General features: G+C 35.9%; 1 pseudogene; it reads right to left on the reverse strand.

Moving 5' to 3' along the window:
- On the reverse strand, window positions 1-27,285 carry LOC149846913 (monodehydroascorbate reductase 3, cytosolic-like; annotated as a pseudogene).

Raw genomic sequence — 27,285 nt, forward strand, 5'->3', positions numbered from 1 at the left:
TTAGGAACCTAATATCACCTTGATTCCACCTTTCTCTTCTTCAACTTGACCCTTAAAAAGTGTCATAAGTGGTCTTCCTCCAACACCAACAACCACAATATCTGCATCCAGCACCCTTCCATCCTTCTGATGCACAACCTTTACCTGGAAAATGAAAACTCATGATTATCAACAATGCTACCATTGAGCCCATTACAGCATATGAGAAAAAAGAAACATCTAGCAATTGAGAACTTACATTTCCATCAGCATCTGTGTCAAACCCAATGGCCATCGTCCCCTTAATTATCTTAATTCCTTTATTTGCATAGTAACCCTCGTAGAATGTTGCTATTCCCGAAGTAAAAGGTGAGGCACTGAAGAAGAAGAGAATCTGCCTTAGAAATCTAACTAGTCGGGTTGATTACCCAAACAAGAAATGCAAGACATTTGTAGCATGTTTGTTTTGGTCACAGGTGGGAAACTGGGGATGAACAATTACAGTTGAGAAAGTAGAAGTTATGATTGTTGGTCACATGGTCAATCTTGTGACCAACTTTCACAAGATTCAAGGCAAGAACAATCACAATTACAAGTTGTACTTTTCTCATGTTTCACTAACCTTGAGAATGTGTTGTAATTGTGATTTACAATCACAGGATACTGAGAAAATCCAAAAATCAAAGGGCATTGCAAATATGCCCTTGGTCTTCTTCTTTTACTATTGCTAGACATTTAGTAAAGAGATGAAGTTTACACACACACACTTTTAACATTAAAAAAAAGTCAGGCAGTAACAAAAATCCCCCTCTCAGAGACTTGAAACTGCAATTGTAGTCATAAAATTTACAGTGGCTACTTTTACTTACAAGATGTATACAGTTCATGGTTGCCAGAAACATGTACGGGTTCTGGTACAGACACAAGGCACTAGTATGGGTACGTGAGGGCTTGAAAAGTTTCAATTGCTTTTTTATTTGAAATGTGTATTGATATGATTCCAAAAATTATTGATACAAGTTTCTAATAAACATTGGTACGGTTTCTAAAAGAATTGGTACGAGTTTCTAAACAACGGATATGAATGTATTTTTATTAAGATACTTACAAATTAGAATAGTTAAGCATAAGTAAATCAATCATTATTTATAGTATTTTTTTTACAAATTATATTAATTTAAATATCAATAAAAATAGTGTATCTATCAAATGAAATCATTGTTTGTTTGTATAAATGCTAATAGAAACGAACTTGATACTCATTTATGATGTAATAGAAACATGTTCTATATAAGATGGTACATGTTTTTTCAAGTAATTAAGACGAGTTTCTTAAACATTTGATACTTCTATCAATGTTTTCATATACGAGTTTCCTACCACTACCTGTACACCTGATACGCATTACGCAAGGATGTATTGAGTACCAATGCAACTTTAATACAGTTATTTAGAAAATATGATCTTTTTTTATATTTACATGAAGAAACCACCCCCAGGATCAGAGACCTAGCCATGCATGCTCTGCCTGCCGTACTTACGGTCACTATCCTGGCAGCATAAAACTCTGTGGGCTTACCCCTTGCCCCTAGGGAGTCACCATGCTTCGGCTTGCTCAAGGGGAGATGCCCATGAAAAATATGATCTTATTAACAATTACATGCTATATCAATCAGTCAATGTTATGCCATTAATATTTGAGAAGAGTAGAAGACCAACACTTACTACTAAGTTGTATATATATATATATTATTTATAATAGTATAATGGGTAATACCCTTTAAGGGTATTTTTGTTATTTCAAGCATTATAATAGATTGTGCCCATTAAGGGTACTTTAGTTCTTTTACTTTATTCTGTTTTTATATGGACTATTTGGTCAAAGACCAAATAGAGCCGTTGGAACAGTTCAATAGCTCTATTTTAAGCTACCACTTGTGTATAAATAAGGGTAAACCCCCCTCTTGTTCTCCAATGCTCTTCTAAAGTATTCTAACTCACTTTGTGAGTATATTATGAATGAAATGTTATTTTATTCTTGCTTTTGTACTTTAATGCATGGTATTGCCATTAGTGGTTGTTTGTATTGCCTATGTTGGTATCTTATATTATCCCATGATGAACTTATGCATGTGCACATTGTGTTGTGTTATCGTAAGCCTTTTGTTTTTTCGTATATTTCATGACATGGTATCAAAGTGAGGGATTCTTGATCTTAGTATCTTGTTCGAATTCGTGCTTCGAAATAAATTTTTGGATTAATATATTTTGTTTGGACTCGAGGCTCTCATATTTTGGTACGTATCACTTGTTTAATTAAAAAATATATATTTATAATAAATATTTCCTTTTCAAAATTTGTTTAAAATATTATGGTTATTTTTTGGGTATGTAAAATGTGTTTTTTGAATCAATTGGAATTAGAGTTTTGTAAAATGTCTTTTAATGAAATATTATTTTAATGGCTCTATGTTTGTTTCTTTTGACATTAACCCATAAGTATTCTACTCTTGAACTCTTTATGGTAAGTTCTTCATGTTATTATTATATTTAATACAAAAATATATAATTTTATGATCTCGTGTATGTATATATATTTATTTTGGGTTTTCTGGACACCATTACGATTATTGGTGACTTTATGCATGTGTCAAAGTATGTTTGAATTCTATTTGGTGCTTTCATTGAGATGTGCCTATTAAGAATTTTTTAATTCTTGTATGTTTTATATCTTGAATCACCATGATTTTAAGTTCATTAGTCATGCTATATGGATGTTTTGTATGCTCTCATAACATTTTTCTATCGGCATATCATCTTCATATTTATGTGTTGATGACATATGTCTATGCATGTTTATGTGCAATTAATGATTATGTGCTATTTCAAAAAAAAAAATATTTTAGGTTAAAAAATTAGACATTTTTTGTATTATTTTATGGTCTCAAATTAAATAGAAATTAGAGTTTTATCTTAAAAATATCTTTATTAAGTGAGCTATTGTTTTATTGGCTCTTACGTAAGCATGATAAGTCAAAATATATTTTGGGTATTATAGTATCTTATATGAAATCATGGTGTTCATATGCATATCTTATGTGTTCATTCATAATTTTTTGTGGCTTTAAAGTTATTAAAATAATGCACATACATGAATTTTGATCTCTTTGTGAGTATCCATGATTAGTTGTACTTGTGTATATTCTTGTTTTTTCATATGGTTCTTTAAAAATCTTTATATATGTTTGTGGTCATCTTTAATGTTGTCTGTCATTGTTGTCTTGTAGTAGACTTGCTTATATTGACCATGCATATGATTGCATTATTTGATATTTCGTTGTGCATATAATTGCATTATGCTCATTCTAAAATTTTCATCTACCTTTATTGGATTTGATTTGAAACTTTATTTTTTCAAATTGATTCTTATATATGAACTCACTTATTTGAAAACTGATTTTTGTGAGTATGTATTGCCTCCTTATGGCATTTGTTTTATCCATTATAGATTTTTATATGATGCCTCATTTATTTTTTGCTTTGTTGTTGTTAAACCAGAGTTGTTTGTTGGGGTGAGTTATGTGCACATTAATTTTTTATCAATTTAGATTGTCGGATTATAGTTTAGCTCTAACTTATGGTTGTTTGATCTTTGGTTCTATAGGTGTGTTGTATCACTCATTTGTTTATTTAGTTGTTGTTATTATGGATGCTTATAATTATGTTTATCTGTGATGGCTATCTATTTTGAAACTATGATGTTTTGAAATATTGTTAAAATTGATAATCTTATTCTTCTTGATGACATTAGTTTGTTTTCATTACAAGCTCTCTTACCCCGTGTGTTACTCCTATTGTACCTCTCATCTAAGTGTCATTATATATAAACAAGAGATGTTTGTTTGCACATTCGTGTGTGATTTTAGCCCATCGTTGGCATTGTGATTATGCTCTTGTTCTAGTCACTGATACACTTTATTTTTTAGTGTCATTATATGTAGATAAGAGATATTTATTCACACCTTCGTATATGATTTTAGCTCATCGTTGGCATTGTGATTATGCTCTTTTTTTAGTCATTGATTTGAGTGTCATTATATGTAGACAGAAAATGTTTATACACACCTTTGTATGTGTCTTTGGCCCTTTAGTCGCATTATGTCTATGCTCTTATTCTAGTCATTGATATATTTGATTTTTGAGGTTTGGAGGTCCAGTGGGGTGTTTTCTTGTGGTGGTCGAATTATTGTTGAGATTTGCAAAATAGCATTTATTAATATTTGTGAGATTTTTAAATCTCTTCATGTCTTTCATAAATTGGTGTTGATTTGCATATTTCATTCCCTTTGTTATGTGGGATTTTTTAAAATCTTTTCATAAAATTTTTAAAATTTTAATATTTGTTTTTTTCTTATTTGAAAAAATATTTATCAATAAAATTTTATGCATTTCATTAATAGCATATATGCATATATATATATGTGTGTGTGTGTGTGTGTGTGTGTGTGTGTGTGTGTGTGTTTAAATTGTTATTTAGTCCTCTATACTTAAACTCGCTCTAGAATGTGTGAGTGATTTTTTGTGGGTTGTGATTTATGAGATTGCTCTTATTCATTATTATGTGCATTAAATATATTTCATATGTATGTATATATATATATATATATATATATATATATATATATATATATATATATATATGTTTCTAATTGATTATCTTGTCCACATTGTTGTACTCATAAATTTAATTAACTCTTCTCTTCTTGAGGGTTCTTTTTTGAAGTGTTATACTTTATATGCATGTTGTTTTTAGTATAAATTGATAATTTGTTCTATTTGAAGTATTTTTCTAAAAATTTGGGATATTATTAATACATGATTGTTTATCACTTCTTGATAATTTAAATGTTCTTTAAGTGATAAAATTCTATTGTGATCAATATTTATGTTTTCTTGAAAAATATGTTGATTATGGGTTTATGATTGTCTAAAATTGTTTTTATAAATTTTATATATGAAGTATGCTCCTCTTATCTTGCTTGAATTGTTACTAATGTTTCTATAAATATTAAAATTATATCTAAGGTATGCTCTTCTTATTTGTGCTACTTGAGTATTATTATTATTCAAAATATACATACTAGTTTGTTTGTTTTTTGAAATTATATAACTATTTGGTTAGGATGTCTTTTTTTTGTATAGTTGGAATCTATGTTTTGTTCTCTCTGCAGATTCTTAAATATGTGATGGATTGAGAAAGGAATATCTTTGATACATAATATTATAAAGATGGAGATAGACAATGAAGGTGTTTGGGGATAATCACTAATGACTTATATTTGCAAAATTCTCTGATGCATCATATAGATGGAGACTCTCAATGAAGACACTTGAAGACTTGGATCCTCTCCATTGATTTGTTTTTGTATTTCTAAACTTTCAGTATATCAAATGTAAGTTTGAGGGGGAGTGTTAAGTTGTATATATATATATATATATATATATATATATATATATATATATATATATATATATATATATATATATATATATATATATATATATGTGTGTGTGTGTGTGTGTGTGTGTGTGTGTGTGTGGATATTATTTACAATGGTGTAATAGATAATACCCTCTAGGGATATTTTCATCATTTCACAACATTGTAATAGGTTGTACCCATTAGGGGTACTTTAGTTTTTTTTACTTTATTTTATTTTTTTGGTTATTTTCTATTTTTATAGGGACTATTTGGTCAAAGACCAAATAGAGCCATTGAGTTCTTTTTGGACTAGTCAACATAGAGTTGACTAGTCAATAGAGCTGTTAGAACAATCCAACAACTATATTTATAGCTGTTGAAACAGTCCAACAACTCTATTTGAAACTACTTCTTGTGTATAAATAGAAGTGAACCCCCTTCTTGTTCTCCAATGCTCTTCTAAAGCATTCTAATTCACTTTGTGAGTATATTATAAATAAAATGTTATTTATTTTATTCTTATTTTTGTGCTTTAATGCATGGTATTGCTATCAGTGGCTGTTTGTATCGCCTATATTGACACCTTGTATTATCTCATAGTGGACTTGTGCATGTGCAAGTTGTGTTGGTGTTATTTTAAGCCCTTTATGGTTCTTACTTTTGTCTTTCTGCATATTTCGTGACATTTACTACACCATGGCTCAGGATAGACCATCATAATATCATAATTGTTAGTTCTTATTGCTACACCCAACTCGAGACCGATGTATCCACCACCAACAATCACAACTTTTCCACCTTTCTTTGCTTGGATTGCTCCCACAAGCTTGTCAGAATCATCAATTTCTCGCAAATAGAAGATATTGTTGGCATATGCTCCTCGAACACCGAAATCAGACAACCTAATAACTTGCAAATAGTAATGAACAATCAACAGCAGTTTCAGAATATTAAAGAAAAAGGTTCTACAACAAAAACTTTTACAATTTTATGCAACTCAAATAAATTTTACCTCGTATTTAAATATCTAAATGAGCAATACTTGGTAAACACATGGAAATAAAACATAGAAACTCACAATCTCTCAACAAAGTCAATACAAAAATTGGCAATCTTCTTATTATGGAAAGCCACAACCTCTGAAGAAAGTCAAGATAGCATTCCCATATCCTGTGCCATGTATCGCATGTCACAAAAAGCTTCAACTGGAATTTTGAATGACCTTACCATCTTGGACTTCCAATGTGTATTAATTGCACAATGTCTTTGCACATTTTTTTTATGCTAGATCACACTCGGGACATTCCTTGGCATGTTAAGGAATGCATCTCCAAAATCATGGAGCAAACCATCTTCCCCTTACCCATCAAATCTTGGCATACAGTTAGTAGCTCCACTCTTAATGTCATGTAGTTCAAAAAATTGTCTGACTTGAACATGCCTTCATACTATACTTTCCTATGTGTTTTAAATGAGCACCAAAAAATTGACCAATCCGACAACCCACATGTTTTAAAGTGATGCTTGAAGTCTTGAACTATATATGATTTGTGATCCTTCCCCCACATTAAGCTGAGAAAAAAGACACAGTTGAGAAGTATTATATAGTCATTGTGTTTCTTACATGATATTAAAACAAAGCCATTTTCACCAATAACCTTTGAACTATGTTACATAGATTTTAAATACAGATGCAGAATTGGACATGATGCATATATCCTTGATACGACATAGCAATTCTCAAAACCTAGGACATTATATAAAACAGCAATTCTGAATAGTGAATCACCATATTAAAAGCATCCAATATTAAAACTAAGTTGAAATTGACGACCGATAAAGAACACAAATGAATATAAAGTAATATTCTAGATCATAAAAATAAATAGATAAAGTTAATGATACAATGATGATTATATTAAATATTGATTTAATTGTGTCCATGAAATGTCTTGGAGTGTCGTGTCATATTAACACGGGATATGCAGGCTAAATGAAGTGTCCAAGTGACTAGTGTATCGGCGGCGTACGCTAGTTCTCTTTCAACCCAAGGCTCTCCAAGGAAGACTGACGGCTTTAATGTGCTCCGAACAATAAAATGAAAAAAGAATCTTTGTTATCTATGGTGCATACTTAAACATTATTAAAAAAATGGAAAAAGAATCATATGTTTTCTATTGTGCACATCCACACATGGAACAAACCTAGGAGAATGAGGTGCTTAAATGTGACACTTCATATCTACACAATTTAGAAGCTTGATTGCATTTATATTTCTTAAAAAATGATATTTATTAAAGGAAAAAAAATCAAGCATGTGGGTATAAGATTTGGTTGAAACAATGTGGCAAGAGACAGTAAGTAAAAGGAGTAAAGGCATATACCCCACCAGCTTTCAACCTAATTACACTGAACCTACCACTTTTTTCTTTTTAACTTTACACCACTGATTGTAACAAAGACTTGCCTGGCCATATCACAGTTAGTTCAATCAAACAATGAAAAGTACCCTTGAATTTTCAATTTAATTGTTTCCTCATTAGTTTCAAACTTGTAGAAAATGGTGGACCTACAAAATGCTATCAGACACCAACCAGTCCTCACATCTAGTGATGCCTGGTGGGTTTGAGCATTCACATTCCACTGCTTTCCTTCGTATTCCCCCTCTAACCTTTTGTTTCTTATTTAGAAATAAGAACGACAAAAATGAGCAATCAAGGGCATGAAAACATCCTCTTCTCTTCTCCATCACAACTCATGGCTCCCAACTCTCTCTCTCTCTCTCTCTCTCTCTCTCTCTCTCTCTCATTTAGTTTCATCCTGAAGGACTGCCAAGATTCTAGCAGCATGAAGCCCACGTGGCTAAGGATCAATCACCACTCAAAAACTTTTCCCCTTCTTTCTTGCCCATTTGAATCTTCTGTAACATGGAAAGAATTGTAATTCCAATAATCCACTAATCTTTATTACTCTCTTCACTCTTGCTATTAAGAAATCAAATGGCTACAATCACCACTTTGTTTTCTTGAAAAAAGCAGAGTAAAGATCAACAATGAGAAGGATAGGAGAAATGCCCTTCAAATTAGATCACTGAGTCTCCAAACTAAGATCGATAACCATGGTGAACATGGTATATCAGGTAGAAGTGCCAAGTGCTCTCCTCCCTACTTAGAAAAAAGTCACCTCAAGCCATTAGTACTCCAGTGCAGAAAATGCTTACCTTAGAGCTTGCAGAAAAGGTGATGGTGGATATAACAATGAAGACAATGAAGTTATGGGAATTATGAAGGAATCTATTAATAGGGAGCAGTACTTGCATTTCAGTGACCCAAACAGATAATTGACATGGCCAAGAAAAGAGAGTCAATTCCATATAATATTACAAAGAAAGTAATTTAATTAGGCCTTATAAATATACTAAGTTATTGAAGCTCATAAATTAACATAAGAAACCCCATTTATGTCAAAATAGAAAGGACCACGAGCCCTTCCAAACAAGAAAACAGACAGTTTTGCTTTTTCTTCATATTTGGATTACTTTCTTTAATGAAAATACAACGATAATATGTTAGAATATATATATATATATATATATATATGTGTGTGTGTGTGTGTGTGTGTGTTTCTTCTTTGTAATAGGTAATACCCTCTAGGGGTATTTTTATAAATTTTTACATGTATTAGGTCATTAGGGACAATTTGGTAATTTTGTACATGTAATAGGCTTTGCTTTTTAAGGGCAGAACTGACCCTTTTTTTATTTTTATTCTCCTTTACACTTTGTAAAAGACAAATTTTTTTTAGTCAATATAGTTATTGGGAATCTCCAACAACTATATTCAGGTTTGTCTTTTAGTGAATATAGCTGTTACAAATCTCCAACAATTATATTTCTAGGAATTGGGGCCTTTCCCAACAACTATATGGGTCATCTTTGCCTTCTTATTTGTATATAAATAGGGTCTTCTTGTCCCATTAGATGTTATACATTTTTCTAATGTATACTTGATAAATAAAGATTATTTTTTAAAGACCGTATTTTTTTTTTGGCTTTGTAAGTGCTCCTTTGTGGGTTGTTCTTGTCCTCTTGTCTATAGTAAGCATTCTATATTTGAATCCTTGAGGATTCATTATACGATATCAGAGTCATCGGAATAGTGATTCTTGTGAAGCTTTTGTTCGTGTAGACTTGAAATCGTAGATCGTGTTATCGTGGGCTCGTGGTGTTCAAAGGAACTTTGCTTCTCTCTCTCTCTCTCTCTCTCTCTCTCTCTCTCTCTCTCTCTCTCTCTCTCTATATATATATATATATATATATATATATATATATATATATATATATATATTCTTTCTTTTATATAGAGAATGAAAAAAAAACATCGTCACCATTCCTGTGAAACTAAATGACACCAACTATGTGATGTGGGTGTTTGTAGTGAAGCATCAAATTTGGGAAAAGGAACTATAGGACTTGGTGGATAGCACTAAGAAAGAGCCAAAGGTAGTGCTTAAAAAGAATGGCAATGTCAAGGAAGTAGGCTTCAAAGAGATTAGATGACTAGAGTTGTTGCCAATTACGAGAAGAGATGAAAAGAGTGAAAGATGGGTCATTCCAAAATTATGGGATGGCTCATTAATAGTGTTAACATAAAGAAGTGCTCTAGTTTGACAAAATTTGATTTTGCTAGTGATGCTGGAAAGTATCTCCAAGATATATATTCTTTAAAAAGATATAACCCATGTAACCTCTAAAATAAAGTGAGGACCATGACCCAAGGAGACATGAGCATAAGGATGGCTAACATGGTCCCCTCAAACTCGGGTCTAAGCCCATTAATAAAAAATCTATGTTTTAATTTGTTATTCATGGAGCATAAGGAAGTGATTCTTCTATAGTTGAAACTCTAAAAGAATTAACTATGGAAGAAAATAGATTGAAGAAACAACCCTCCACCAAAGATGAAGAATTTGTACTTGCTATGTCAAGGCCCAAAAATCACATAAGAGTCTACAAGTTTTCTCACTTTGAGATAAATGCAAATGTCTATCATTCCAAAAAGAAAATCATGTCATTTTTGCAATGAACCGAGCCATATCAAGCCTTTTTCCCCAAAGAGGAAGAGAAAAGATAGAAGAGAAGAGAAGCGAGTGGCTTTCATGGCGCTATTATTCAAGAAAGGTAGTATAAATGAAAACTCCAGAAGTATTGAAGTCATGTCACTTGCTCAACTTGTAGAGGTACTAGTGGAGGTGTTCTTTTTTCCTTTGTTCTCTTCTTAGCTCCAGATCTTCACTAGCAACCCATTTGAGTTCAAGAAGAGTCAATTCATCTAATAGTAGACCAAGAGACCTAAAATAATTATGAACACTCATTTCACCTTGTTTGATGGTTTGTATTTTTTCTTGCAAGAAAATTTGTCTTGCAAGGTCTTTTTGGGTATACATACTGATGTAGAGCATCCAGAGACAGAAGCAGATTTGGATCCAAATCTAAATATCCAGACCCATTTTGAACATCGCTACCCAAGGCGATCCACATGCTTGCAGGATGTCTCTGGTCCTTGTGGATCTCTCAGTTAGTCTATGTTCATCGTCCTCTTTTTATTGTCTCGATTCCGTTGAGGAATCATATTTTGGACTTTATTTTAGCAATAGTTATTTTATGTAAAAAAAAAAATTTAGGAGCCAGATTCTATGGATCCGGATAGTTCTGGTACCCTGTAGGATCTTTTTGTAGTACTAGAGGGTGTATGGGGTTCAAGGGTAGTTTTTATTTTTTCGTAAATTCTCTTCTCTCTTGGTGATGGTGCAGAATCCAATTCGCAACTTATTTGGATCCGGATCTTGATCCGTCTTCATGAGGGGGGTCCTAGGTGGCACCACTTTAGTGTGGTCCATCTTGGACCTCATTTGAATTCATGTTGACCAGCCCAAAGTCAAAAATGGATTGTTGGTGAAGTTATTAGCATTTGACAAAATCTAGGCTTGCACACTCGTTTTTTGTGCAAAGCTTGGGAAGGCCAAGGTCTCTTTATTGTGGCTCTTCCCAAGCAACCTAAGCCCTTAACTAGGGAGGTAGACCAAGGGGTGAGAGGTCTTGTTTAATTTCGAAATTGGTAGTGTGGCTGATTCTAGAGTAAGAAAAATCAAGTTTTTGGTGTGGTTGGTGCTTGAGAAAAGCTTTTGAGTGTGGATGTTTGGTGGAAGGTTGCTTGGAAAAAAAGGTGAAACCGTGTATCACCTTGTGAGAGGTTACAATCGTTGTGGCTGCACCAAACTTGTTCGTGGTGGTTGGTAATCCATCCCTATTGTTCGTGGTTCATCTTGTGGCATCGGTTGCTTCCCAACGACTACCATTATCGATTTCAGCCCGGATATCAATATTGGTTCTTTGTTTTTGTCCTTTACTACTTTGTTTCGCATTTGCTTGCGATTGTTCATGTTTTATCGTTGCTAAGTTGTATTGAATCATTAGAGAGTTGCAAATACATGCTTAGAAGAGTTTTATATTAAAATTTATCTTCTTTGGTCTTAAGTTCTTTCGGATTATTGTTGTGTGTGAATGAACTCAGTCCCTACCAAAAAGATCAAAACGCTGTTACGAGATAACAGAAGAGTCTCTGATAAAACATTCGTATCAGACTCAATACGGAACAGATTTTCGTGTTCTTTAGCTTCTTGGAAATCTAAAACAATTTCCTATAACTTTGTAGTTGAAAGGTTTCTGAGATTCGTTCATTTGAACCTCTGAATCTGTCTATCAAAGTCTCAGACTGATAGTCATCCACTGTTACCAGTTTGGTTCAGAACCAACTTAATAGTGTTTGGTATTTTCTAATTATCTAGAGATTCCCTAAATAAAATTTCGATTTTTTTGATTCTGTGGAAAGTTATAATCTAGACCTACAACTTTCATGTTTTTGGTTTTGATTGAATCGTGATTACACTACAAGAAAAATGTCAATTAGCGACGGATAGTAGCAACGACATTTTTCTGTCGCCAATTAGCGACGGCTTAGCGAGCGTCACTAATCCGTCGCTAAGTTTCGTGATATTCACAGATGTAGCGATGGAAAATGGTCCGTCGCTAAGCCGTCGCAACGTAGCGACGTCTTAGCGACGGACCATTTTTGTCGCAAAAACACGCTACGGTTAGCGACGGATTGGGCGACGACATTTTTCCGTCGCTACTTAGCGACGCCGTTAGCGACGGACATATTCCGTCGCTAAGGAGTTGTATATATTTACGCTGGCTTAGCAACGGAATAATTCCGTCGCCAATCTGTCGCTAATTTTCACGTAAATCTGATCATAACCCTTTTTCACTTTTCCTGTTTCCTCTCTTTCGCCCTCCCTACGCAGCCCGACGCCTTCCTCCGCCCCCCCCCCCCCCCCCCCGCCTGTCGCCCCGCGTTCCGCCCGAGCCGTCGCCCCGCCGGAGACAGGTTTGCCCGCCCTCCCTACGCGTTTCAAGCAGGGGTTAAACCCCCTCCCTTTCCGGCAGGGGGTCGACCCTTTCCGGCATGGGGGGTCGACCCCCTGCCGGAAAGGCAGGGGGTTTAACCCCTGTGTTTCCGGCATGGGGGGTTGACCCCCTGCCGTGCCAGAAACGCAAGGGTTTAACCCCTGCGTTTCCGGCATGGAGGGTTGACCCCCTGCCGGAAAGGCAGGGGGTTAAACCCCCTGCCATGCCGAAAAGGCACGGGGTTAAACCCCCTGCCGTAAAGGCAGGGGGTCGACCCACCTTGACCCCCTGCCTTTACGGCAGGGCAGGGGGTTTAACCCCCTGCGTTTCCGGTAGGGGGGGTCGACCCCCTGCCGAAAACGCAGGTGGTTTAACCCCTGTGTTTCCAGCAGGGGTTAAACCCCTTGCCGTAAAGGCAGGGGGTTTAAGGCAGGGGGTTTAACCCTCTGCCGGAACATGCAGGGGGTTAACCCCATGCCAGAACAGGCAGGGGGTTAACCCCTTGCGTTTCCGGCAGGGGGTCGACCCCCCTGTCTTTCCGGCAGGGGGTTAATCCCATGTCAGAACAGGCAGGGGGTTAACCCCTTGCATTTCCGGCAGGGGGTCGACCCCGGCAGGGGGTCGACTCGCTGGCGGAAAGTCTGGGGGTCAGTTAACCCCCTATGTTCCGTAAGGGGGTCGACCCTCTACTGGAACAGCAGGGGAGTCGACCCCTTGTCGGAACAACTTCCTTTTTTTGTGGCGATTTTTTTTTAAAACTGCATTTTTTGTGCAGATTTTTCAACGGAACCAGCTCGTGCTCAGCCACCTGTGGTAAGTAAGTGACAAAAACAATGCAAATCGGGTAAATACCTGTGGTGAGTAAGTGATGCAAGCGTATCACATGTTATTTAATTTATTAGATGTAACACTTTATTGTTCACACACTCACTTAGTTGTTGATATTTAGGGTTGCTTTGTTGGAGTTCGGAGATCATGCTGAGCATGATTTTAATGTATGAATATGGAAGTGTTCTTATTTTTGGAGTACGGAGTTCATGCTAAGCATGATAGTAGTTAGTGAGATATTGAAGTGTGTTTGCTGCAGGTACATGTTTGCCATTTGTTTGATATGAATGATTACGATGTATTGCAATGTTTGATGTAATTGTATCCATGCTTGCATGTAGTTACTTTCAATTTGATTTTGACTTCCATGTGAAATTTTATAATAAAAGCATGCTTCAAATGATTGTATCGTGTCATTAATAGTTTGCACATGAAAATATTAAGTTATCAATGCATGCATCAAAATTCTTGTTATGGTTTGACATAGTATATTGCATGATAAATTTGATATTTTCTTCATCGTAGCATTTCGATTGTTTTCTTTTAATTCGTTAGGATACTATTCATAACATCATACGACAGAATGACTGCAAACCGTGAATGGATGTACCGTAGGATAGTGGACAATGAGTTATCGCATGAATATATGGATGGTGTTGACAGTTTTATTGAATTTGCAACGGCAAGTGTCAGTACAGTGGATCCTACAGGTCAGATTAGGTGTCCCTGCAAGATTTGTAAGAATAATCGATTTGTAGAACCTCATAGCGTTAGACATCACCTATACAGGAAGAGTTTTGTGAATGATTATCAGAACTGGATGTTTTATGGAGAAGAATTTAGAAACGATTTTGATGCACGGGTGAATGTGGTGCACGATAATCCTTATACGAATTTGATATTTAATGCCGCAGGAACAGAACTGGGTTCTGATATGAGTTCTAGTGATGTAAGAACTGCCGTAGATGAAGAATCACCAAACGATGCAGCTAGTAGATTTTATGATTTACTTAGAGATGTTGATGAGCCACTTTGGAACGGTTGTGAGAGTCACACTATCTTGTCTGCAGTTCTTCAACTAATGAATTTGAAGTCCGAGTATAATTTGAGTCAATCATGTTTTGATCGTTTGTGCATGATTGTGAAGAGTATGTTGCCCAAAGATGAGAAATTGCCACAAAATTTCTATCGTGCGAAAGTTATGGTCAACGCTCTAGGTATGGGTTACAAAAAGATTGATGCTTGTCCAAATCACTGCATGTTGTATTTCAAGGAGCAGGAAAACAACATATCATGCCCGTCATGTGGGCATCCTCGGTTCAAGCCAAAGACAAGAGGCAATGGTAGCACGAGATCAAAGGAAGTTTCATACAAGTCGCTCCGCTACTTTCCTATCACTCCTAGATTGCAGCGATTGTATATGTCTTCAAGGACAGCTAAACACATGAGATGGCATGCAAATAAAGTTTGACACGATGAAAACAAGATCACGCATCCTGTTGACGCTGAAGCTTGGAAGCACTTTGATCGTACTCATCAGAACTTCGCAATGGAAGTGCGAAATGTTAGACTCGGTCTATGTACAGATGGATTCAATCCATTTGGGGGTAGATCAACTCCATACTCATGCTGGCCAGTATTTGTAACTCCATACAACCTTCCACCAAGCTTGTGTATGAAATGTCCAAATCTTTTCTTGTCTCTGTTGATCCCTGGTCCGACCTCACCTGGCCAAAATCTTGATGTATATCTAAGGCCATTGATTGATGAACTAAAAGTACTGTGGGATGACGGTGTTACCACGTATGATGCCCACAAAAAACAAAATTTCAACATGAAGGCCGTTGTTCTATGGACAATAAGTGACTTCCCTGCATATGGTATGTTATCTGGTTGGAGCACACATGGAAGGTTGGCTTGTCCGTACTGCATGGAGGATTCCAAAGCTTTTAGATTGAGGCATGGAAGGAAGCCTTGCTGGTTTGAGTGTCATCGTCAATTTCTACCCAACGATCATTCGTTCCGACGTCAAAAGAATGCATTTAAAGTAGGCACAACTGAAACAGAAGGTCCATCCTCAAGATTGTCCGACATAGAGATTCTAAGAAGATTGCGATACTTTCCAGATGTATTAACAGATGCCCGCAGTCCTACACCCTTCCGTGGATTTGGGAAGGATCACAATTGGACGAAAAAATCTATTTTTTGGGAACTACCATATTGGCCGACCCTATTGATACGACATAATTTGGATGTGATGCATGTAGAGAAAAATGTGTTTGATAATGTGTTCAATACAGTAATGAATATTAAAGGAAAAACGAAGGATAATCCGAAGGCCCGTATGGATTTAAAATTAATATGTAAAAGACCAGAATTGGAACTCAAAGAGTATAATGGCAAAGTACTGAAACCTAAGGCGAAGTACGTGCTCGGACCTGATCAAATAAAACATGTATGTCAATGGTTGAGACAACCGAGATTTCCAGATGGATATGTCTCTAACATTGCTCGGGCTTTGAAGATTGACGATGGACAATTATATGGGTTGAAGAGCCATGATTGTCATATCTTTATGCAACGATTGATACCCCTAGCATTCCATGATATGTTAGACAAACCTATATGGAGGGTATTGTCTGAGTTGAGCGGATTTTTCAGAACATTGTGCGCATCGGAGGTCGTTGTATCAGATGTAAAGAATCTCGAGGACTCTATCATCACCACTATTTGTCTGCTAGAAAAGATATTTTTGCCAGCATTTTTCGATGTTATGGAACATTTGATCATACATCTGCCATATAAACTAAGGGTTGGTGGCCCTGTGCAATATCGATGGATGTACCCATTTGAAAGGTATATGTTTTTTTATATTTGTCTCTTTAATGACAAATATTTAAAATTTGAAATGTATATTATTGTCAGATGCATGTTCGACCTAAAAAAAAGGTTCGTAATAAAGTCAGAGTAGAAGGCTCTATTTGTGAGGCGTACACTTTAAAAGAGATTTCAAATTTCTCATCTATGTACTTCGAACCTCATATTCCAACACGTTACACATGCCCGTCCCGTAACGATGATGGAGAACAAGTAACTGTAGCTGACAAGCTGTCGATATTTCAACCACTTGGGCATGCATTTGGTAGTTGCCAATCAAAGCTATTGACAGATCAAGAGCAAGATGCAGCACACATCTATATTCTTTTTAATTGCTCAGCGATCGACCCATACATCGAGTAAGTATATGTATATGCAACTCAATTACAAATCCTTTTATGTTCTTTATGTGGATACATGGCTCGGTAATATAAGTTTTTGTGGTTTGTAGACGATTTGATCTGGAGTTGCAAAGCGAAGTTTCACATCTCACTGATGCAGAAATACAAAAAGAATGTGAAACTAAATTTGTGGAGTGGTTGAAACAGTTGGTAAAGAAGCTAACATAAATTTTGTACTTATAAACAACACTAAGTTACTTAATTGATCGTGATCACAATCATTGTTTATGTTTGTGCGTGGGTTCGCCATGGTGATGTTAAAGATCAAGGAATATGTGATTTAGAAAATGGTCCGACCAAAGTTGTGCAATGCTACAACGAGTATATCGTAAATGGTTATCGATTCCATATAAAAGACTACGGTATAAACAAATCAACGATAAATAGTGGCGTGTGTGTCAAGGGTAACAACTACGATGAAAATGAACATGATTACTACGATGTTATAGAGGAAATAATGGAGTTGACTTACTTAGGCATGAATAACAGGGTTACGATATTCAAGTGTCATCGGTTTGATCCAACTGCAACAAAACTCAACAAAGCTTCAGGCATTGTGGAGGTGAATCATAAATCCAGGTTTGGAACATATGAACCATTCATATTAGCCTCGCAAGCTCAACAAGTTTATTATACTTCATATCCGAGTATAAAAAAGTCAGATAGAAATGAATGGTGGGCAGTTTGCAAGGTGAAATCCAAACTATACCCCGAGTATGATCAGTTACAGGAAGATGAGTTAGCTGAAGACAGCGATTACTATCAATCAGATGATGTCTATGACTTCGCTTATGGTCACGATGTTGCGCATGATATGCATGTCATATCTCCATTGGCCGATGAAACATTCATAGAGGAATGTGATCCAAATGATGTACCAAGTGGATGAGCAAACAATGAAGAAGAAGAAGAAGAAGAAGAAGAAAGTCAAACTAGTGACGAGGAAGAATTCTCAAGCTAGTGAGCAAAATCTTATACTACAAACCTCTATTTAAATGCATTGCAGTACTTGATGTGAGTTGTATTGCAATACTTGGTGTGAATGATTAAAAATTTTATTTGAATGTATTGTAATACTTGATACGAATGATTCGAATGCATTATAATACTTGATGTGAATGATTTCAATTATTTGAATGTATTATAATTTATGCAACGAATGATTTGAATTAGTGCAATACTTGATGTGAATGATTTGAATTATTTGAATGCATTGCAATGCTTGATGTGAATGACTTGAATGCATTGTAATACTTGATGTGAATTATTTGAATGTATTGTATGACATATGTTATTTGTTAGAATATGGTTCGTGGAGATTATAGTGGTCGTTCATCTAGTAGTAGCCAGGCTCAACCTTCATCTTCACGGGCTCCTGTGATAGGTATATCATATAACTAATTGGATGCTTGATTAGTTCAAATGCGCATTCTGAGAATTTCTAATGTATTTTTTTATAGATGATGTTGCGCCTGTACACGACCCACCTACACCAGTTGATCACACAAGTCAACAACCAACACAGGAAACAAGGTCTTCTCAGGCTGGCACAAGAAGATTCATTCGAATAGTGTATATTGATAATCGACCGTAAGTATTTTGTTTTCAATTATTGCATATCTTTTAAATATTTTATATTGATATTTACTGTGCAACAATTCATGTGCAGCACGAGGTTTGAGTCACAAGAAGTAGTACGGGAGATTAGGAATTCACTTCTTTAACATCTACCAGACTGTGTAACAATTCATGTGCAGCACGAGGTTTGAGTCACAAGAAGTAGTACGGGAGATTAGGAATTCACTTCTTTAACATCTACCAGGACCAGTTGCTCAATGGAAAGAGTACCCAAAGGAGGTGTTAGACAGATTGTGGTCCTCATTCATGGTATACAGTTGTTCCTCATAGTTAATGTGTTTCATATTTAATTTATTTAAGCAATGTCTACTAACTTTCTGAAAATATGTGTAGGCTTCGAATCACTTCGCAACTACGGTGGAAGAAAATGATGCAAGGAAGGTGTGGTAGAAGGTGGCTGTCAATCGATTTGCAGACATGCTGCACACTATGAAGACTGCAACAAAAAAAGCATCTGGCGTAGTAGATGATCCATTACTGTGGAAGGGCCATGGTCCTATTACTATTAGGAGAGATTACTGGGATGAAATGTGTGATAAGTGGGCGGGAGATGCATTTAGAAATTGCTCTGCGAAGGCTGCACAAAATCGATCGAAGATGCCCGAAGCCCATCTACACACAGGTGGATCTAGGACATTTGGGAGCCACCTGAAGAAAATGGTAACTCATTAATATATAATATTAATTTTATAAGTATTGTTGCAAACTTGTGTACTAAATCTTTTGTTATTTAACTTCGCAGGAAGCAGAAAAAGGAGGCAGTGTACCATATAAGGATGTGTTTGTAGAAACACATAAACGGAAGACCACGGGAGTCTTCGTATCAGAGAAGGCGAGAACGACAACGGTATGTATTAATTCTATTAATAATCATTGCAATATATATGCAAGTTATCATAATGTTATTATTAATTATTAATGAATACTTTAAACATTATTTTGTAGGAGGCATATGAGCAACAGATGGTAGAGCGATATGGCGATGACGCTACTCAACATCCATCATTTGATCCTACAGTATGGGTGACTGCAGCAGGTGAACCCAAAAAAGGTCGCGTGTTCGGGTTTGGGAGTAATATGAACACTTCACCAGTTATTGGTTCTTCCAGTTACGGCTCACCGACTTCTTGCGTCGACATAAGCTCCAAGCAGCCGACTATTCTTTCCGGTGATAATGTACGCCAGATCGTTAATGAATCACTGAATAACTACTTCCAATACACTGTCTCCCCCTTTCTCCGAAATGAGATCAAGGCCGCTGTTCTAGATAGGGGATCTTCGATTTCAGGTCCCTCTCAGGTATAATCACATGTTCAGTTTTTTGTCTGTCTTAGAACACATATGAGCATAATCGAATCACATATATAACTTTTTGCCTGCCTAAGAACACATATGAGCATGTTATAATCACATATTCAGTTTTTTGACTGCCTTAGAGCACATATGAGCACGCTATAATAACATCTAGAGTTTTTTTATTGCCTTAGAGCACATATGAGCATGCTATAATCACATATAAAGTTTTTTTGCCTGCCTAAGAACACATATGAGCATGATAGAATCACATATAAAGATTTTTTTACTGCATTAGAACACATAAGAGCATGCTATAATCACATATTCAGTTTTTTGACTGCCTAAGAACACATATGAGCATATTATAATCACATATTCAGTTTTTTGACTGCCTTAGCACACATATGAGCATGCTATAATAACATATAGAGTTTTTTTATTGCCTTAGAGCACATATGAGCATGCTATAATCACATATAAAGTTTTTTTGCCTGCCTTAGAAACATATGAGCATAATCGAATCACATATATAACTTTTTGTCTGCCTTAGAGCACATATGAGCATGATAGAATCACATATAAAGTTTTTTGCCTGCCTTAGAGCACATATGAGCATGCTATAATAACATATAGAGTTTTTTTATTGCCTTAGAGCAGATATGAGCATGCTATAATCACATATAAAGTTTTTTTGCCTGCCTTAGAACACATATGAGCATAATTGAATCACATATATAACTTTTTGCCTGCCTTAGAGCACATATAAGCATGATAGAATCACATATAGAGTTTTTTGCCTGCCTTAGAGCACATATGAGCATGCTATAATAACATATAGAGTTTTTTTATTGCCTTAGACCACATATGAGCATGCTATAATCAATATAAATTTTTTTGCCTGCCTTAGAGCACATATGAGCATGTTATAATCACATATTCAGTGTTTTGACTGCCTAATAACACATATGAGCATGATAGAATCACATATAAAGTTTTTTTGACTGCATTAGAACACATATGAGCATGCTATAATCACATATTCAATTTTTTGACTGCCTAAGAACACATATGAGCATGTTATAATCACATATTCAGTTTTTTGACTGCCTTAGCACACATATGAGCATGCACAAATCACATATAGAGTTTTTTTACTGCCTTAGAACATATATCATTTGTGATAGAATCACATATAAATTTTTTTGCTTTGCCTGCCTTAAAGCACATATGAGCATGCTATAATCACATATTCAATTTTTTGATTGCCTTAGCACACATACGAGCATGATCGAATCACATATATAGTTTTTTGCCTGCCTTAAAGCACATCTGAGCATGGTAGAATCACATATAGAGTTTTTCTAGATGCCTTAGAACACATATGAACATGCTATAATCACATATTCAATTTTTTGACTGCCTTAGCACATATATGAGCATGATAGAATCACATATATATATAACTTTTTGTCTGCCTTAGAGCACATATGAGCATGATAGAATCACATATAGAGTTTTTTTATTGCCTTAGATCACACATGAGCACATGACAGAATCACATATAGTGTGTAATTTATTTCATTATATTTTGTTTATCAATACTGACTGTTCTTTTCTTGTGTAGGCTGCTAGCGATAATCAACGTAGTGGAGCTGAAGGGACAGATAAAGACAATGAACAAGAAGACGCACAAAATCTTGGCGATGATTAGAGAATTGTGTTGAAGAAGTTCTATTTTTTTATGTTTCCTAATTGTAATTGTTGAATTGTAAATAATTAAACTTGTTAATTTTAAGGTGGAACGATTAATTATTGTAGATTCTTGTTATATGAAATTTTTTGTGTGGTTTGTTTTTTATTTACAGGAAATATAAATTATACAGGAAATATAAATTGTACAGTTCTCGGTATTTAATTTTCAAATAATTTTTTTTTAAATTTTTTTCGTGTTTGCGACGGATTAGCAACGGAACCATCCGTCGCTATTCATATTAATCTAGCAACGGCATATCGACGGAAGTAAATCCGTCGCCAAGCCGTGGTCGCTGTTTAGTACCGGCGGATTGGCGACGGAATATAGCGCTCGTTATTCCGTCGCAATTAGCGACGGACCTGGCGACGGAATAATTCTGTCGCCAGTTAGCGTCGAAATATTCGCGACGTAAGCATATTGTCGCCTCGTTGTCGCTAATCCGTCGCTACCCATGTTAGCGACGGATTAGCGACGGAATGTGGTCTTCGCTAATCTACTGCTTTGTTGTAGTGTTAGTTGCTTCAAAAATATTGATCTTTGCTGCTATTGTCGAATCTTTGAATTTTATTTTCTGAAACAATAACTCATACCATTCCAAAAATCAAAAATTTGTATAAGATTATAGAAAATTCTAAAAATTACGATATTTAGTGTTCTGGAAAGGTCTGAATCTGACCTTCATTTTGTCAGTTGTGAATTTGTCCAAACTTCAACATTTGAAGGGTCAAAATTCCCTTCAAACAGTCTACCCCCTGAATTTCGATAACCTGTGTTGGACTTGTTTAGCAGTTCCAGTGTCGAATCTGTGGAGCAGTCGTTCTTGCTTCGAATCTAGTATTTTTTGATTCGTTGGAAAGCTGTGCGAATCGCGCACAACTTTCATTTGGATCTTCTGTGTCGAAACAGAGTGCACAGATCCCAAAAATCAGTTTTCTAGAATTTTGTTCAGACTCTATATCATTTCAGCTTTCGCGTCTGTTTGGATCTTGGATCGTGGATCGGTGTGTACCGAGTCCACCATAACATTGCATCACATACCCTTCATAAATAACCAAGCTTTATTGGTTTTACCAAATTTTGCAATGTTGGCACATATTTTGAGCTCAACATTATTCATAAACTATGCAAGAATCTTGACATGGTTACTTTCTCAATCATCTACCTTAGTTTGATGATCTTGAATAGCTTTCATGCATGCATCACTTTCTAAGGCTTTCTCTTGGTCTCTTTCTCTTTTGGTGAGCTTGAATTGCGGCTCTGAAATGGTGTTCATCACATATCCTCAAAGTTTTTTCTTTTGAGATTATTTTTCACTACGAATGCACACAAATTATAGTTGGAGCTATTTAGCTTGAAGGATAGATAAATCTTTTGTTCATGCTCCATCAAGAGTGATAGAAGAGAGACAAGGAGAGTGAGAATAAAGAATGTGGAAAAATATGTCCACTTAAGTCACCACAAGTACCACAAACACTTGATGATGCTTTCTCATGGTCACCAACACTTGGTAGCCACTTTTCACAAGACCAAGAGCACTATGGCTCTGATATCATGTAATTAAATAGCAAAAAATATAAAACCAATGCCACTAAGGGCTTACAAGATTGCAATCACAAAGTGCACAAGCACAAGTCCACTATGGGATAATATAATAGCCAACAAAGGGCAACATAAGAAGATAAAAAATATTTTTTTATTAAGCAAATGCTTATACAAAAAATATTAAGAAATAGGAAAGAAACATCCTTATTTATACACATCTAAAAGGAAAGGAGGGGCCATTGGGGGCTCCCACGTAAAAACGTTGGGAGTGCTGCCCCCAACGTCTCTATAGTCAATTGACCATAGATCCCCCAATGGATTATTGAATTTAAAAAATATAAATAAATAAATAAATACAAAGAAATAACTATTTTCTAAAACAATTATTTATTACATATATAAAATGAAAAAGATGCCCCTAATGGGAATTAGCTATTACAAAACAGTTATATATATATATATATATATATATATATATATATATATATATATTTTAATAGTTAATTTCATCATTCTCCCACTACAGTACATATGAGTTGTAATAAGGATAGTAAGATATGTTAAAAATACTATTAATCACAGCCCATTTTTATCATATTCCTCCCTGTTAGATGTTATTGCATATTCCAACTCTAATTGGGGAGGACATATAAATGATCGTTGCTCAACAATTTGATTTTGTGTTTTTATAGGCAATTCATTGATATCCTAGGAATGTAAAAAGTAATAGGTGTCTCTATCCTCTACAAAAGTCGAATACCATGTCATGATCACTATGACTTCTGAACTAGTGTGGTTGAGACAATTGCTAGAAGACTTGAGAGTTTACATAGCAGAACCCTCAAGATTATGTTGTGACAACAAAAATGCAGTCTATATTGCAAGCAATTATACATTTCATGAGCATACTAAACACATAGAAATTGATTGCCACTGTCCAAAAATATTTCTTGAATAAAATCATTACTTTGCCAAATGTATCATCTGAGTATCAACTTGAAGTCTTATTCACTAAGGCGCTTTCGTCCCCAATATTTTGCTTCCTTCTAGGCAAACTCTTGATTGTCAACCCATGAGTTTGAAGGAAGGAAAAATAAATGTACATATGTGTGTGTTTCTTCTCTGTAATAAGTAATACTCTCTTGGGGTATTTTGATAATTTTATATATATAATAGGCTTTGCCCATTAGGGGCATGATGATAATTTTGTACATGTAATAGGCTCTGTTTTTTAGGAGCAAAACTGACCTCTTTTTTTTTATTTTGTCCTTTACGCTTTTATAAAGTGCAGAGTTGTCTTTTAATCAATATAGTGAGTTGGGAATTTCCAACAGCTATATTCAGTTTTGTCTTGGTAAATATAGTTGTTGAGAATCTCAACAGCTATATTTCTAGGTGTTGGAGCATTTCCCAATAACTAGATGGGTCCTCTTGGCCCTCTTGTCTAGATATAAACAGGGATTTCTTGTCTCAATAGACGTTATGCATTTTCTTAATGCATATTTGATAAATAAAGATTATTTTTTAAAGATTGTGGGTGACCTCTTCTTTTATTATGTCCTTTATACTTTTGTAAAAGCTGGTTTTGTCTTTTAGTTAAATATAACGGTTGGGAATCTCCAACAGTTATATTCAGTTTTGTCTTTTTAGTGAATATAGTTATTGGAAATCTCCAAAAGCTATATTTCTAGGCATTGGAGCCTTTCTCAACAACTATATGGGTTCTCTTGGCCCTCTTGTCCCTACATAAATAGGGACCTCTTGTTCCATTAGATGTTATGCATTTTCCTAATGCATATTTGATAAAATAAAGATTTATTTTTTAAAGATTGTGTTCTCGTGTTGGCTTTGTGAGTGCCCTTTTGTTGATTGTTGTGCTCTTGCCTATAATAGGCATTCTATATTTGAATCCTTGAGGTTTCATTACAATAACGTAACGTAGCCAATCAACATCAAGCAGGCAAAAAAAAAACATGAGATCGTGTCCCAAAACAAATGCGTCAATTATGTTCAAAAGAGAGGGACTTCACTTTATAAAATCCCTTTTGCTCATACATACCGTGGAGACAGTTGCAATGACCAAAATGTCATACTTAAAAGTTGTTCCAGTTGCACTTATCAAGACTTTGGAAGAAAGGTCAGCTTTCACAATTTCAGTGCTAAGAAAGATCTCAATGCCTGTAGCCATATATAAAAAGCATTAGAAAAATCAGCAGATGTCCCTCTTTGAGTTTTTAGGAAGCATCCACACTCCAGAGGCTATGATACCATCGGATCGGGTCTCCAGCTTGAGCCCGTTTGGAGGTTTACTGAAGCTGGCTGAGCTGTTCTCCCCCATGGGAGAGACCTGTTTTTTGTGTTTTAGGTAATCAAGAAAACCACCTCACTCACTCGCGAGTTCATTGGTGTAAAAACCCCATGCCCTCCTTTGCTCGCCGGCAATATACCCGGATTCGACCTCATAATAAGGGGTATCAACAGGTCGGATCTGGTTCATACCTAAGCCTGTCCAACCCCAGATCTGGCATTGTGGTGATGGTACCAGATCCAGACCCGAGTCCATGTGGGTCTACCAAAAGAAAAACCATACCCAGGTTATAAAAGATTAAATGAACCCGAACCAATAAAATAGTATTTTTTAACTTTTTTGGATTGAAAAATCACTGATTGCAATGGGAAGTCAGGTTTGGTATAAAGTTTCAAAAACCATACCTTGCTTCATATATTAATTGGACCCTTTGGGTTCGACCAGAATTCTAATCAGACCTTTATTACCAAGCCCTGACCATATAGGGTTCGGTACAGGTCAAACCCGACCCATTGACACCCTTAAGCAAGGGATGCACACGTGTTTCAAACTTGTGACGTCCCTTCAGCTTGATCATGGGTCGCTCCTTGTGGGGGCGGGCAATTGGCAAAAGAACGTTGGCCACTAGAATCCATTTTATAGGTCTTGTGAAGCTAAACAGAATCACCAGTGTTCTTGCCTAATGGATCAGATCCACTTGTTTTGGTGACTCGCCGAACCAGAGCCTGGTGCAGCTGACCAGGCTTCCTGACTCTTACCATATTGTTCGGATACACCTGAGTCAATTCCACTGGCCTGTCAACGTGTTGGACTTGCACTGGACCTGGGTGGATCCATAACTGGGTCTGACAATGGAGTACCAATACTTGATGTAGCTCCAGTTCCAACAAGACCTAACTTAAGCAGAATCATATCAGATCCAGTCAAGTTTTCATACTTTGTACATTGAAAATTTGTGAATCATAACCAGTACATAGGTCAGACATGAGTCTTGTTTAAAATTTCACAAACCAGACTCGGGTCCACGTGCCACTAAAGTCCAATGAGGCCAACCCAACTAACTAATTGAACCTACTTCAGTGGTATCAAGCACAGGTCCTATAGGAACTAATCTGGGTGAGGAACGGGTCATTACCAGCCTGTTGATAGGCATAATATGGAAACTCCTGATGAGCCCAAAATGTAGCTTACAGGAAAATTGTTGAGTTGGCATTCTTTTCCTTCCTTTTCTTGCTATGGTTTAAACAATTTTTTTATGAAGTAAAACCCATACCCAGAATCAGATCTCTTAATGAGCCACCTCCTAAACATCAAAATGGAGAAGTGCCCTGCTACCACAAGTAAAACCCAGTTTTTCCCACCACCTTCGTCTTTTCATATGTAAATCCTTTAGAGCACCCTTCCAAACTAGACTTTTTCTCTTAAAGAGTTTTTTTTTAAAGTACTTTTTGATAGAAAACATTCTTCCAGGAGGCAGAGGAATCTTTCCTACCAAGAGAAAATAGTGATGTACATTCCCCACCACCCATCCCACCAGCACCAGCGCCAGCACCAGCACCATCCATCTCACCACCACCTGGAGATTTGACAACTTTGTCTCACCACCACTACCACCCACCCACCATCTACCCCAAGGAGATCTCTGCCATGGTGCTTGGCAAGATGAGGGAGATCTCCAAGGCCTTCATGAGTGTCCCCCATCAAGGATGTCGTCAT

The sequence above is a fragment of the Nuphar pumila genome, chromosome 2, assembly GCF_984573655.1.
Source record: "Nuphar pumila chromosome 2, dmNupPumi1.hap1.1, whole genome shotgun sequence".
In the NCBI taxonomy this organism is placed as follows: domain Eukaryota; kingdom Viridiplantae; phylum Streptophyta; class Magnoliopsida; order Nymphaeales; family Nymphaeaceae; genus Nuphar; species Nuphar pumila.